Raw genomic sequence first — 12,427 nt, forward strand, 5'->3', positions numbered from 1 at the left:
TGGAGCCTGGGTTAAACATGTGAAGAGAAAGTTCCCTAACCTGTTACTGCCCTCAGATTATTATCTGTTATTAATTTTTCAGGTAGACAGCAATGAAGTTGCAACAAAACATCCAAGGCAATCAAGAGAGATTTCAGAGCCTTAGGATGACTGGTTAAGGGATCAGGAGCACAAGAAGTGCTCTCCTATACCCTTCCAGATGCAGAGAATGATGAGGGAAAAAGCAGGAAGAGACAGAAGATCATTAACTGGGATGGTGGTGGATGGAGTTAGGTCCAGTTGGTGGCTGGTCACAAGTGCTGTTCTCCAGGGCTCAGTTTAATATCTTTATCAATGATTTGGATGAGGGCATCAAGTGTCCCCTTAGTCTGCAAACACCAAGCTGGGCGGGAATGTTGATCTGCTGGAAGGTAGGAAGGCTCAGCAGACAGGCTGAGGCCGATTGTACGAGGTTCAATAAGGCCGAGTGCTGAGTTCTTCACTTGGGTCACAACAACCCCCTGCATCACTGCAGGCTTGGGACAGAGTGGCTGGAAAACTGCTCAGTGGAAAAGGAGCTGGAGGTGCTGGTTGACAGTGGCTGAACATGAGCCAGCGTGTGCTCAGGTGGCCAAGAAGGCAAATGGCATCCTGGCCTGGTATCAGCAATAGTGTGGCCAGCAGGACCAGGGCAGTGACTCCTCCTTGTGCTGAGCAATGGTTCAACCACACCTCAAACCCTATGTTCAGTTTTGTGCCCTTCGCAACAAGAAAGACATTGAGGAGTTGGAGTGAGTCCACAGAAGGGAGCAGAGCTGGAGCATAAGTCGTATGAGGAAAAGCCCATTAAATTATTAAGTGATAGTTGGTGGTTTATCAATAGAAACTGATTTACCAGTTACCTATTACTCATACATTATGGGGCACACACAATGAGGTATAAAAGGTTTGACCTTTCATTCGTTCAATTACAGCTCTGCTGGGAACATGAAATCCCTGGGAAAGGACCTCTGGCTGTCATCTGGTCCATCATGCTGCTCTGACACAGGATCAGCCTGACCTTAACCATTCCTGGAGGTCATTCCTAAGGACCCCACACGACAGAGTCCCTGGCCTCCCCAGGCAATCTCAGTTTAATTGAGAACTTCCTCAAGCAAAGCTTTAGCTGCCTGTTTGTGCTAAAGAGCTACAGCCACTGAGGCGGTCTCACGCAGGTCCTCTGCCAGATGGGCATGTTCCCCTGTGGCTTATGTGGGTATCTCTTCAGCTGAAATCTCAGGAAATCTCACTAAGAATCTGACAGAAAATGACCTGAATTAAAAGCTGTCTGTAAAGGAAGGAGCTGTTTAGATGAGCACAGAGCTATCCATCTCTTTTTCTGGAGGGTGTTTAGATGTGACCCTTGAAATTTTGCTTGCCTGTGCACTTGATGTTTGATGAATGCTAAAATACTTTGCTGAACTGAGCTCAAACATCCATGTTTGCCTTCCTTAACTAGCTGAAGCCACATTATTTAAAGGATTTGGACAGCACAGGAAACATTAAATCACCGGTCAATCAGTAACAGTAGAGTTAATTCCTGTCCTTGATTTCCAAAATATGAGAGCATTTTGGTGAGGTGAGAGTAAGTGCAAATACAGTTTTGCCACAAGTGAGTCCTATTTCATCTTCACACCAGCCCAAAAAAATGGGACATAGCATTGGACACATGTCTACTTCTTTGATTTCGCATCAGACCATACTTTAGGCCTCACTTTTCTGCTTGGGGTTGCTTGACAAGAAGGCTCATCACCAAGCACAGTATTCAGATTTAGGTTAAAAAATCATGGAAGGCTTTGTCTACAATGCAATGAAGCTGTCTCAGAAAACATTCCAGAGCAGGAAAGGTTTTTCTTTCCAGCACTTTGATTCTGACAAAACTGAGGAATGTGAGATCGTGAGAGATGTGGCCACTTTGCAAAGGTAATAAAGTGCTAGTAGGTATCATACAATGATTTTAAGTTCTTGTCAGGCTGGTCATACAGCTTGGATTAGGGTAAACTTAACTGTCCTGGTTCTGTAAGTATCTGCAATACAGCTTCACAAAATAATAATATACGGGAAACAGGTAATTCTAACAGTGACATCCAGCTGAATTTTACTTGTTGTAGGAGAAATGAACTCTCTTACTGGTATCTGGCTGAGCAGGAACCTGAGGGCAGTCAGGTCTTCTCAGGGCTGCCTGCATGTTTGCTAGCTCCAAAGCTCTGCTGCTCAGAAACCAGACATCTGCAAAGGCAAACGCAATTAATTCCACATAAGTTTCAGATCATTTGCTGGTTTATGCAGTGTTCCAGCCAGATAAATTTGTCTCAATAATTTATGCATTTGCACCAGAAAGCAGACTCCCTTATGAACCATCATCAACAATTGTCACTACTCTCTTCACATATCCTTCAGTAACTAAATATAAATAAATCTGTGTCTTCAGAGAACACACTGTTGTGGTCCAGGTCACACTCTAATTAATGAATGGTGTTTTCAGTGAATTACTTCTCTCTTTCAATATTAATTTAGGATGATTGTTGACCAGGGGATGCCTTTAAACATTTAGCTTCTAGCAGAGAACAGTGTCATTGTTTGGTGGTTTGGGGTTTTTTTTAGGATGGAGTTCAGATACTGTATGTCACTATGATGTGGAAAACACAAGGTCAAGTCACTGGTTATGCCTGAGACAAAGAAAAAAATTATTTTTTTTCTCCTGTGAAATATGTGCCACATACCATGGTCCATGTGAGTCCCAGAAGCTGCCGGGTAGTACAGAGATGGTAAATTAGCCTGAACAGAACTGCTCCCAGAGATCTGAATTAGCATGGACAACTCTATTTTACATCCACAGTGATGGATCAGGCACCAAGAGTTCCTTCATCCCAACCAGTGCTGTAAGAACCAAAGATATGGCCATGCTTTTCACCATTCTCCTGTCTTCTCCATAAAATATACCAGCCAAAATCAGCCCATCTCTGCAAAACAGCTCAGCCTGACGCAGTACAAATCATGGTGAAAAACTCTATTTGCCAAAATGCCTTCCAGGCCAGTGTAGCTTGAGGTGTGGTTTGGATGGGTACACTCCCACCCCTCTATTGGGAGCAAAACAGTTACACCCAAAATAGCTCAGAAAGAGAGCAACAGAAAGTGAGGAGCTGCTTTTCACCAAGATGCAGTTACTGCCTGAAAATTCCTTAGATAAGACTGGAGTGGTTGCCAGTAGTGACTGCTCTAATTAGAAGCAAAACAATTTTCATTACCACCGCTTTGCTTCACACAGCAGCCATGTCCTGGAGCAGTCACCATTTTAGCCTTACTGTCCATTACTGTAAGAGTTGCCTCTACTCTGCAAATGTTCTGCTCAGGCCATGCAGACAAACATCCTCTCCATAATTTTACAGGGCAGCTGCAATTCCACGTGAGTGTGCTGCCAACACTTGTGCTCGGCCTGTACCAGGTATGCTCTTCCCATGCAACCTTCTCCCTCCTGCAGAGAAATGAGATTTCAGCTCTGAAATCTCATTTCAGAGTCAAGCCATACTCTTTTTGGCCTGTGCATCATGACCCCTCTCCTGATCCAGGCGGAACAGATACTCTTCAGTCAAATGCTGTTTGTGCCTTCTCTGTACATTGTGGAGTAAGGCTTCTGGAACCAGAGTTTAATTATTGCACCAAAGCTGGCACAGATTTTTGCTCCCATCTTCCACTGATTTGCCACTTCCACAGACCTCAAGGGTTAAAGAGAGAAAAGGTTTTGTCTCTGAAGAAGCTGGAAATTGCTGATTCCCCACAGAGAACAGATCTTGGGAAAAAAATACCAGACTATCACTATTCTCAGTACAGAGGATTCAAAGCAGAAAGCTGGCAGCATGTGTGCACAGAGGAGAGGACATTCAGTGTGTGGGTGCCAAAAAATGCAGTATCTCGCTTCCAGAGCAAAATCAGCTTATGTTTGAAGCATGACATGACCACATCCCTCACTGAGGGCTAGCTCCCTTGCGTGCTGTGGAGAAATTACCATAGCTCCAAAGCTGACATGATGGCTCGTGCAGCAGAATGCTGCTCTTAAGCAGCAGGCACAACTAGTCAGCATCTGCTGGCTGAAGGACAAGCAGAAGCCCTTACTCCACACTGCAGAGTACTGAACCTGAGCTGAAAGGTACCATCACTGCAGTGAGACCCCAGCTCAGACTGTTCATTTAGGATGTTCACAGTTTACTTTGAAATTACTTAATCTGCACATCTGCCACCAAGGCCAGTTCTGCCTTCCCCTTCACCTCCAGCTGCACATTCCTGCCTCCTCCTCTGCACTCAGCCGATGGTGAGCTGGCTCACAGGCCCGAGACATCCAAAAAGCAACCATGTTATCATGTCAGTGGGGTCAATTAGGTGGTGTGAGCACGTGGCTGCAGGGGGATGAGTCTGAAGGGATGAAGTAGGATCCCATTTCCATCCCTGGAAGTGTTCAAGGCCAAGCTGGATGAAGCCCTGAGCAACTTAATCTAGTGGGTAGCACCCCTACTCATGCAGGTGGGGGGTTGGAACTGGATTATGTTTAAGGTCCTTTCCAACTCAAACCATTCTCTAATTCTATGGTAATTCTTTGATTCCCCTTTCAGTGAAGATTTAGATCAAATCCAACCAGCCAGGAGGGCTGTGAGCCATGATCGATCCCTGAGCTCATTGCAGAGTCTGCTGGGAGCATGCACAGGACCCTGGGAGGCTGTGGGTAAGTGCACCTAATTTCACAAGACAAAGACTTGTACTCTGCAAGCACTAACTGCTCCAGCCTTCAGGCTGGGGAAGTTTCCTTCTCAAAGATCCCAATTCAACCTTGCTCATCAAATGCACAATGAGATACAAGGTACTTCAAACAATTAAATGAAAAGGATTGGTGTTTACATCCCAGCAGCCAGAAAGATTTCAACTGTAAAGTTAGCTTAGCTCTTCTGTCATTAGAAAATATTTTCCACACTGTTTCCACTGATGTTTGCAGAAGCGCCCTACTGATTGCTCCATCAAATACAGTCCAGAAGAGCAGCCAGGTCAGCACAGAGGTGATGTTTTCCATCACCCCTTCCCTTTCTCACTCTGAGTGAACTCTAGCACACAGTCTCACATTGCAATCACAAGGGCCTGTGCTTCTCGTTTTGTCAGGGGAAGTCTATTACTGTAATCAGTTTGGAGAAAGCCTGATGTTGCTGCTCTCAGAGAGACATCACAAGCTCACAATCTCTGGTCAGGTTCAGGCCAGGTGTTGGCAATGACATGTTCACCAAACAGATCCCGAAAATTCCTTTGGAGGTCTGAGATAAATAGAGGTGATGGTTTGAGTCCTCATCAGGTCAAAGGGTTAAATGTATCCCTGTGAAACAGCTCACGTCCCTTAAGGAAGCAGTCTACAGTACCTTATACAGATCTTCCAGATCTGCCAAGTGATTACACCCTCCTTTACAGGGAGTAAAGTCATCCACTGTGATATAAAACTCCAAAGATGCATTTTGCATCTTTGCTCCTATTTGTTATTTGAGACGCTGGACTCCTCGTGCTACTTCAACTCTATGCCACAAATCATTTTAAAAGATGTTTTAATATCTGTTCCACAAATCTGCATAGACATCCTCTCTGACACTTGATTAAAGCCAATAAGCACATGCCTATAACGAAGAACTGCTGTAACAGCACTTGGCTTTTTGACCAGGGTATCAATTCTCCCTTTGCACACAGGAAAAGGGGGTATTTATTTAATTGTGCTTCCCTCTCCTGGGCTCTGCAGTTCATGCTGTTCCCAGTCATGCTTCACAGAGTCCGGAGGATGTCAGCTTTGTCACTAATATTCCAGGAGGTGAACCTTGTCGGGATCAGCCAAGGATTTCATCAGCACAAGGTCAGTGCAGACACCTCCCTTCCTGTGGGAAACTGCTGTGACGCAGCTCCCTGGCCTGGTGCTCTGCAGCACTTTCTGGAAACTGTCTTCTTTTCAAGTCTGAGTAGGGCTATCAGAGATCAAATCACAGCCATTCAAGCATAAGGCAGTGAGCATCACACACCACTGAACCACCAGAATTGCAAAGCTGTGCCCACGCACGCACTCACTGGGCTGAGGTCGGCAATGTGCCTTGGCAGCAGCTGTGTGTGAGAGGATCTGAGCACAGGCAGGCAAAAGGACTGAAGGAGAAGAATTTCTGCTGGCAGTCCCCTTCAGGAGGTACATATGCACAGGAACTGGTGTAGCACGAAGAAATGTGTCCGTACTGAACAGGCAGACAAGCACATGAAGATACAGCATCGACACAGACAGCATCCTGTACAATTACTGACATGTTTTTCCATGCTATGCTGTGGTTTCTTTGGTAGTTACTCGTTTTTTCAGCCCTGCAAGGAGACAGAAAGTCCTTTCAGCAGTGAGCCCTGAGCAGTGTGCTTTCCAGCCTGTTGTTTACATCCTGGCTCCTGCCTATCCCAAAATCCTGCCTTGTCATAAGGCAGTAAGAGCAAGTCAGAACCTCAAAAGGAACACTGTTTTTTGGGTTGCCAAAGTGTAATGTTAAACAAAGAAACGACCAAAAAAGCCCTCACCTGGGAAAAATAACACTTTCTGATTCAACACACCTGTTTCTCAAGTTTAATTTTTGTTTTATGTGTGCTGAATTCCCTCAGCAGTAACACTATGTGTGACACACGATGGGATCCTCCCTCTGAGTTTAATTGCAGCACAAAAGGTTGTAGATGCCTCATCCCCAGAAACATTCAAGGTCAGGTTGGACAGAGCTCTGAGCAACCTGGTTTAGTTGAAGATGTCTCTGCCCATGGCAGGGGGGCTGGACTAGATGGATTTTAAAGGTCCCTTCCAACCCAACCATTCTGTGATTCTATAAACCCAGAATTGTGACCTATGGGCACACTCTCTACACAGCATCTGTTCGATTTACAGCCTCCAGTACATGTTTACTCCTGCCAGCTCTGCAGTGAGATAGCAAGAGCCATTCTGCTCAACTCATGCCTCTTCAATACCATTGTCATGACAGCAGGTTTCTTAATTGGTGGCAGAAGAAAGAGAGATCACAGCCCAGTCTTCCAAACCCAGATTGATTTTTGTGAGGCTGAAATTTCAGGTATGAATTAAAAAAAAAGAAATCAACCCCGAGTGCTTCATTTGGTGGCCAGTACTACTTGTTTCCAACATCATTCAATAGCAAACAGGACATACAAGAACACGATTTTCATGGAATGGCTTAAGATGACAGAACTAGGTCTTTAAATGAATGGTCATGTTATATCAAGGGATGCAAAGTACTTGAATGAGAATGTGTGCCTTCCTAAGAAAAACAATAGGAGTAAAACGGGAAGATAATGAAGCAGAAAATAGGAAAATAACACAAAAGATTCTAAAAACAAAGTTGCAGATGGCTGTACTGGGGGACTCTCTCCTGAGACAAAAAGGCCTTATTCCAGAAGAACACATTCAACAAAACAAACCCTAGCAAAGATGAATAGGGCAAGGAATTCACAAAGAAGGGATTTATGGGAGATGGAGTTATCCTGGCTTCTATCTATCCTCTTCAAATAGGAGTCAATATACAGGCAATTGCTTAGCTTTAACAGCCTGAGTCTGTTGAACTAGTTGCCACTGAATGGTTTTGAAGGTCACATCTTAATCTCTGACGTGTCTGAAAGAGAAGCTTTCATTTATATATTTGCTCAAATCACTTGGCCATACGGCTTTGATCTAAGCTGACATTTCTAGCAATTTTCCAGGGTTTTTTAATATATGATATTAAAAAACCACCACCAAAATGTTTAAAAATAGGCTGAAACAAATCTTTTTATTAATGCTTGGAGAAAAGGAACATTTCTGCATTTCCTATGCTGTGCTCATGCACTGCACTAAAATTGATAAATGGTTTAGAAATGTCAACTTGTATATCCAAGAGGATGATAAAATGAGGATAATATTTAGCTAACAGTGACCTCATAATTGTTCCCTACTAATGAGAGGGTAAAATCCTTGTCACATGCACATTAATAGCTGCCTTACAGATGAGCCACTGGTAATAGACTTGCTTTTCTGGATGTTTCTTTTTAAAAGCCCCTTGGAAGAAGATCCGAGATGTCCTGGTGCTCACAGATCACACAGAAGAACCCCACATCTCTCAAACACATCACCACCCTCTCTCTTATGACTTTGTGACATCCTGGACTTGTGAGCATTGCCGGATTTTCTGTTTCCTCAGGTCTGACAGGTCGGCTCCTCCCCAAGCCGTTCCTAGAGCTGTCAGAGCTGTCAGATTAGACAAGGACTGTGTCAGGAGGCCCTGCCACTCAGGAATGAGTGACTTTCAGGCACTCATGGCATCATATCTGATGACAGACTATCTGACTTATCCTCATGTCTCTCCACCCACACCTAACAATAAGTTTGCAGTGAAGGCAGCCCACACATGCACTGACATGCAGGTGAGGTGGCCGATACCAGCCCAGGATGGAAGTGTGCAACCAGAAAAACTCCAGCATGACCAAAAGAAGTCATACCACCTGCAATCCACCCAGGAAGACCATGATTTTTACATGAATCATTGTGATGCATTTTGAACTGCACTTAGATGTTTTTTAGTTTGGATCTGCTTGTATTCTCTTCTTCCAGCCTTAAATGTTTATTGATATGAGGCAGTATCCAAGGTACACTGAGTTCCTCGCATTGCAGATTGAAACTGCTGCAGCCCTGATTTATTCTGTCTAAACTCTACTTGAGTTTCTGTGCTTAAAATTTTCCATTGCTGATTTTAAGCCTTTGAAACACATTTGAAACAGCCATTATGAAACACAAGGCATAGGGACAAACACTGAAGGATATGAATGTGGCTGCAGTTCACACCTGGAAGATCACATCATAATAAAGGCACCCCTAAAGAGAGCTAAAGAGGTAGGACAAATACATTTGAACCACATCAGACCAATGCAGAAATAAAAGCTTAAGCTGTAATTTTCCTCAGTGAAAAGATTGACTCTTGGATAGAGAACAAGAATAGGAATCACCGGCCCAAACAGTCTATGCAAAATGTATGATCAATTTAAAATAGAGAGAAGGAAGGGGGGATTACGTGCAGTGATGGAAGGCTCACTACAGAAATTGCTGTTATTTCCTCTGTGATACTTGAGAAGGTGGCTATAAACCCCACTTACTTCTCATAAAGCAAGATGCAATTTGTAGCTCACATGGTTGTCGTGTCAGGGGGAGGTATCTGCAAAATATTGACCGGAGGACTCTGCAACTGTTACAGAGATTCAGAGATAAAGCATCTGCCATCCTTTATCATGGTCTCAGGTGTCTGTATTTGTCCTTTAAAACAGCTGTTTGAGCTTTTAAATCAAAAAGGGTGAACTCTGCACAAACTTAGAGCCTGACTTTTTTTCTAATAGACTTGTGCTAGGTAAGCCCCATGATAGATAGATAGATAGATAGATAGATAGATAGATAGATAGATAGATAGATGTCAAAAAACAATGAATGAAGGCTTAATTAATCAAGTAACGAACCTAATAGAAAAGCCTGTATACCTTACCCTTTAAACACCCTATATATGCACACTAAATGTGTGTATGCACTTAACTGTGTCTGAGTATATGCACAAAAACACACCCATACTAAAATCAGATGCTGTTTAATACTGATTGACACAAAAACTATCACCCATTTCCTCCCCAAACTGTGTTAACTGCAGCAGGTCGGGCTGCAAAGATAGCAAAACACTATTTTCAGCTCTCTTTGCAACTTCTTATGTTACTGAAATGCCTAACTTAAGTGGAAAATCAGATGGGTTTGGAAATTTGCCAAAACCAGTTGCCAGCTCAGTATATCTCTAATACTTGGCATCCTCTAAATATAGGCCTTTTATTCTGGAAGAAGCAAGCGCTGAGGATGCTATTCTGCTTCTCGGAGCAGTGGTTTCATTTTCCCTTCTGAGACCCACAGTTCAAACTGAGGGGGAAACAAAGGAACTGCTGTTCTCCCTATTCAAATTAATTTATTTAATAAACAACTCAATAATTTCTTCTTTGTTACAGGGAATTTTTTAGGGCCTTTACTTTGGAAAGAGCTTCTCCAGAGGAATTGCCAGGGGCCCATCTAGTCCGGTATCCTGTCTCTGACAGTAGCTAATGCCACGAACAGTTATGGAATAACCTATTTATAAGGGAAGTTTCTTCGCCCTGAGGAGTTTGAGGTTGCCTGTGCCTGGAAGCATGCAAGTTTATAATGCTTATTTTTATCCCTTCACATATAACCACAGACAGTCTCGCCAGCTCTATCCAGTTCTACTCCTTCCTGCTGGGCTCTCTGGCTCAGTGATGCCTAATGGCAGCCATTCCCCATAGGTTCCTTGTGCTCTGCATCTCTGTGGGGCTCAGTGGATAAATTTGCCATGTATCACCTTTCAGAGTTACTGGAAGCTCCTGTCTGATGAGCAGGGGGAGCAGCAAAGCCTGATTTACATTCTCTGCACCATTTGATAGAGGGTGTGGGTGCTTTTTAGAGGGTTTTTTTCTTCTTTTTTTACTCTTAGCATGTTATCTTTCATTTCTTCTTCCCACATTTCTAATTTTTCACAGTCTCTTTTCAAAGGCGACTTGCATTTCTCTCATCCCCTCTGTAGTCCTTCTTTTTCTCCCGAATATTTTTTAGAAATGTAGGATAGGAAGGACCCAGGAAACTATTCAAAAATCCATCAACCTCTGTCTTAAAACTGGTCTGCAGCTTTCACTCTCACTACTGCAGACACTCACAGCCCCAGCTGCAGTGTGGTGACCATTCACCATGGGCCAGCTCACACCTTTGTGTCCTTGTGATCATCCGTGAGGTTTTCCACCCCCCAGCTCTGCATGTGGCTGATGCAGAGGGCACTCAGCATCCTTCACACAGTCTGCCTGAACTGAAGAAAGGGATGCTTTTCTCCTCTCTTGCTGGAAGATGCCTGTGAAATGCTGAAACACTCACTAGGTGGTATCCTAAGGACCTTCTGTCCCAGTATTTATACATCCTTGAGTTTTATTTGCTCTCCTAACCAACATTTCCCAGTGTGCAGGAAATGCCACGCAGACTCCCACGAGTGTCTTCCTGGGCAGTGACAGCTGACCATGCATCAAGCAGAGAGAGCAAATCTTCTGCACCCAAACTTATCAACTGCCTTCACAAACAGACCCAATCCAGACTGGGATTGATATCTCAACTTGTATTCAGTGGCATGAACACAACACAGATGGTACCTTCACCTCCTGGGGTTTCAAGCAACCTGATGCTGCCAGCACCTGCCAGGGGAGCTGTTTGTTCCCCAGGGGGCACCATGGATAAATGTTTTCCAGCATGAGTGAGGCTTCAGCTCTTTTTCTCACGAAAGTCTGGTTGTTTCCAAGTGGCTTCAACTCACTGACACCCTGATTTCTAATGTACCAGCATCCCTCCTGCTAAGCCAGCCAGCAGAAAGGAGTGGGAAGGACAGCCCTTGTGCTCCCTACAAAGAGAGACCATCACAAGGGACATGGCTGACTGGAGATACCACCTCACAGCTGGAGGAAAGAATGGAAAAGCCCAAGTCCCCAGAGGGGACTCAGCAGACCAGAGCTACTTACACTTCTCCCTTGGTGTCTACCAGGTCCCATGGGATGTGTAGCCCCCCCACCCCATGGGCTGAAGGAGAGGGAGGGGATGGGTCTGCCATGGACAGAGCAGGACAGGGAGCCTCAGGTGTGGCAGGAGGTGGCTGCATGAGAGCAGAGTGCCTGAGCAGAACAAAACCCTGACTGCAGCCACACAGAGGAGAAGTGAGAGAAGGGAGAAGGGGAACTGCCTGCACCGATGCTCTGCTGCATAAACGGGCTGGAAATGAGCAGGGACAGCTCTGCCAGAGGGGACACAGAACGGACACTTGCTCCAGCTCACATCATGAGAACAGTGAAAGAACGCCAGCCATAGAAGAGGACTTTCATCTTGGTGCTTTGTTCTTTGCTCTTCATTAGCAGGAAGCTCCCACTTGTGAGATTAAATCTTCAGGAAAACTTCAGGGCCCCAGCCTTGCTAATGCCTCTTCTAAACACCAGGCAGCAGTATCCAGAAAGCCTGAACACTCTAAAGGCCGATCTTTATCAAATATCTTGATTAGCAAACGTATGCAGCTGAAAACAGCTGAGTGATGCCTGTAGGGTGGAGGCAGTCCTACAGCTGGAGAGGGACTGGGGGGCAGCAAGGAACAATGTCACAATCAAAAGAGGGTTTGATGGATGGAGAGGCAAATTTTACACAGCAGGGAAAGAACTGATCTTTCTTAGCTGTGCCAGTGGTGGAAAGGAAGATATCAAAGAAAAGCAGGACAGAAATGAACAAAGCAAATAATTAGGCAAATTAAATATTTGTCTTCTTTGCATTATG

This window comes from Aphelocoma coerulescens, chromosome 5 (genome assembly GCF_041296385.1).
Source record: "Aphelocoma coerulescens isolate FSJ_1873_10779 chromosome 5, UR_Acoe_1.0, whole genome shotgun sequence".
Lineage (NCBI taxonomy): Eukaryota > Metazoa > Chordata > Aves > Passeriformes > Corvidae > Aphelocoma > Aphelocoma coerulescens.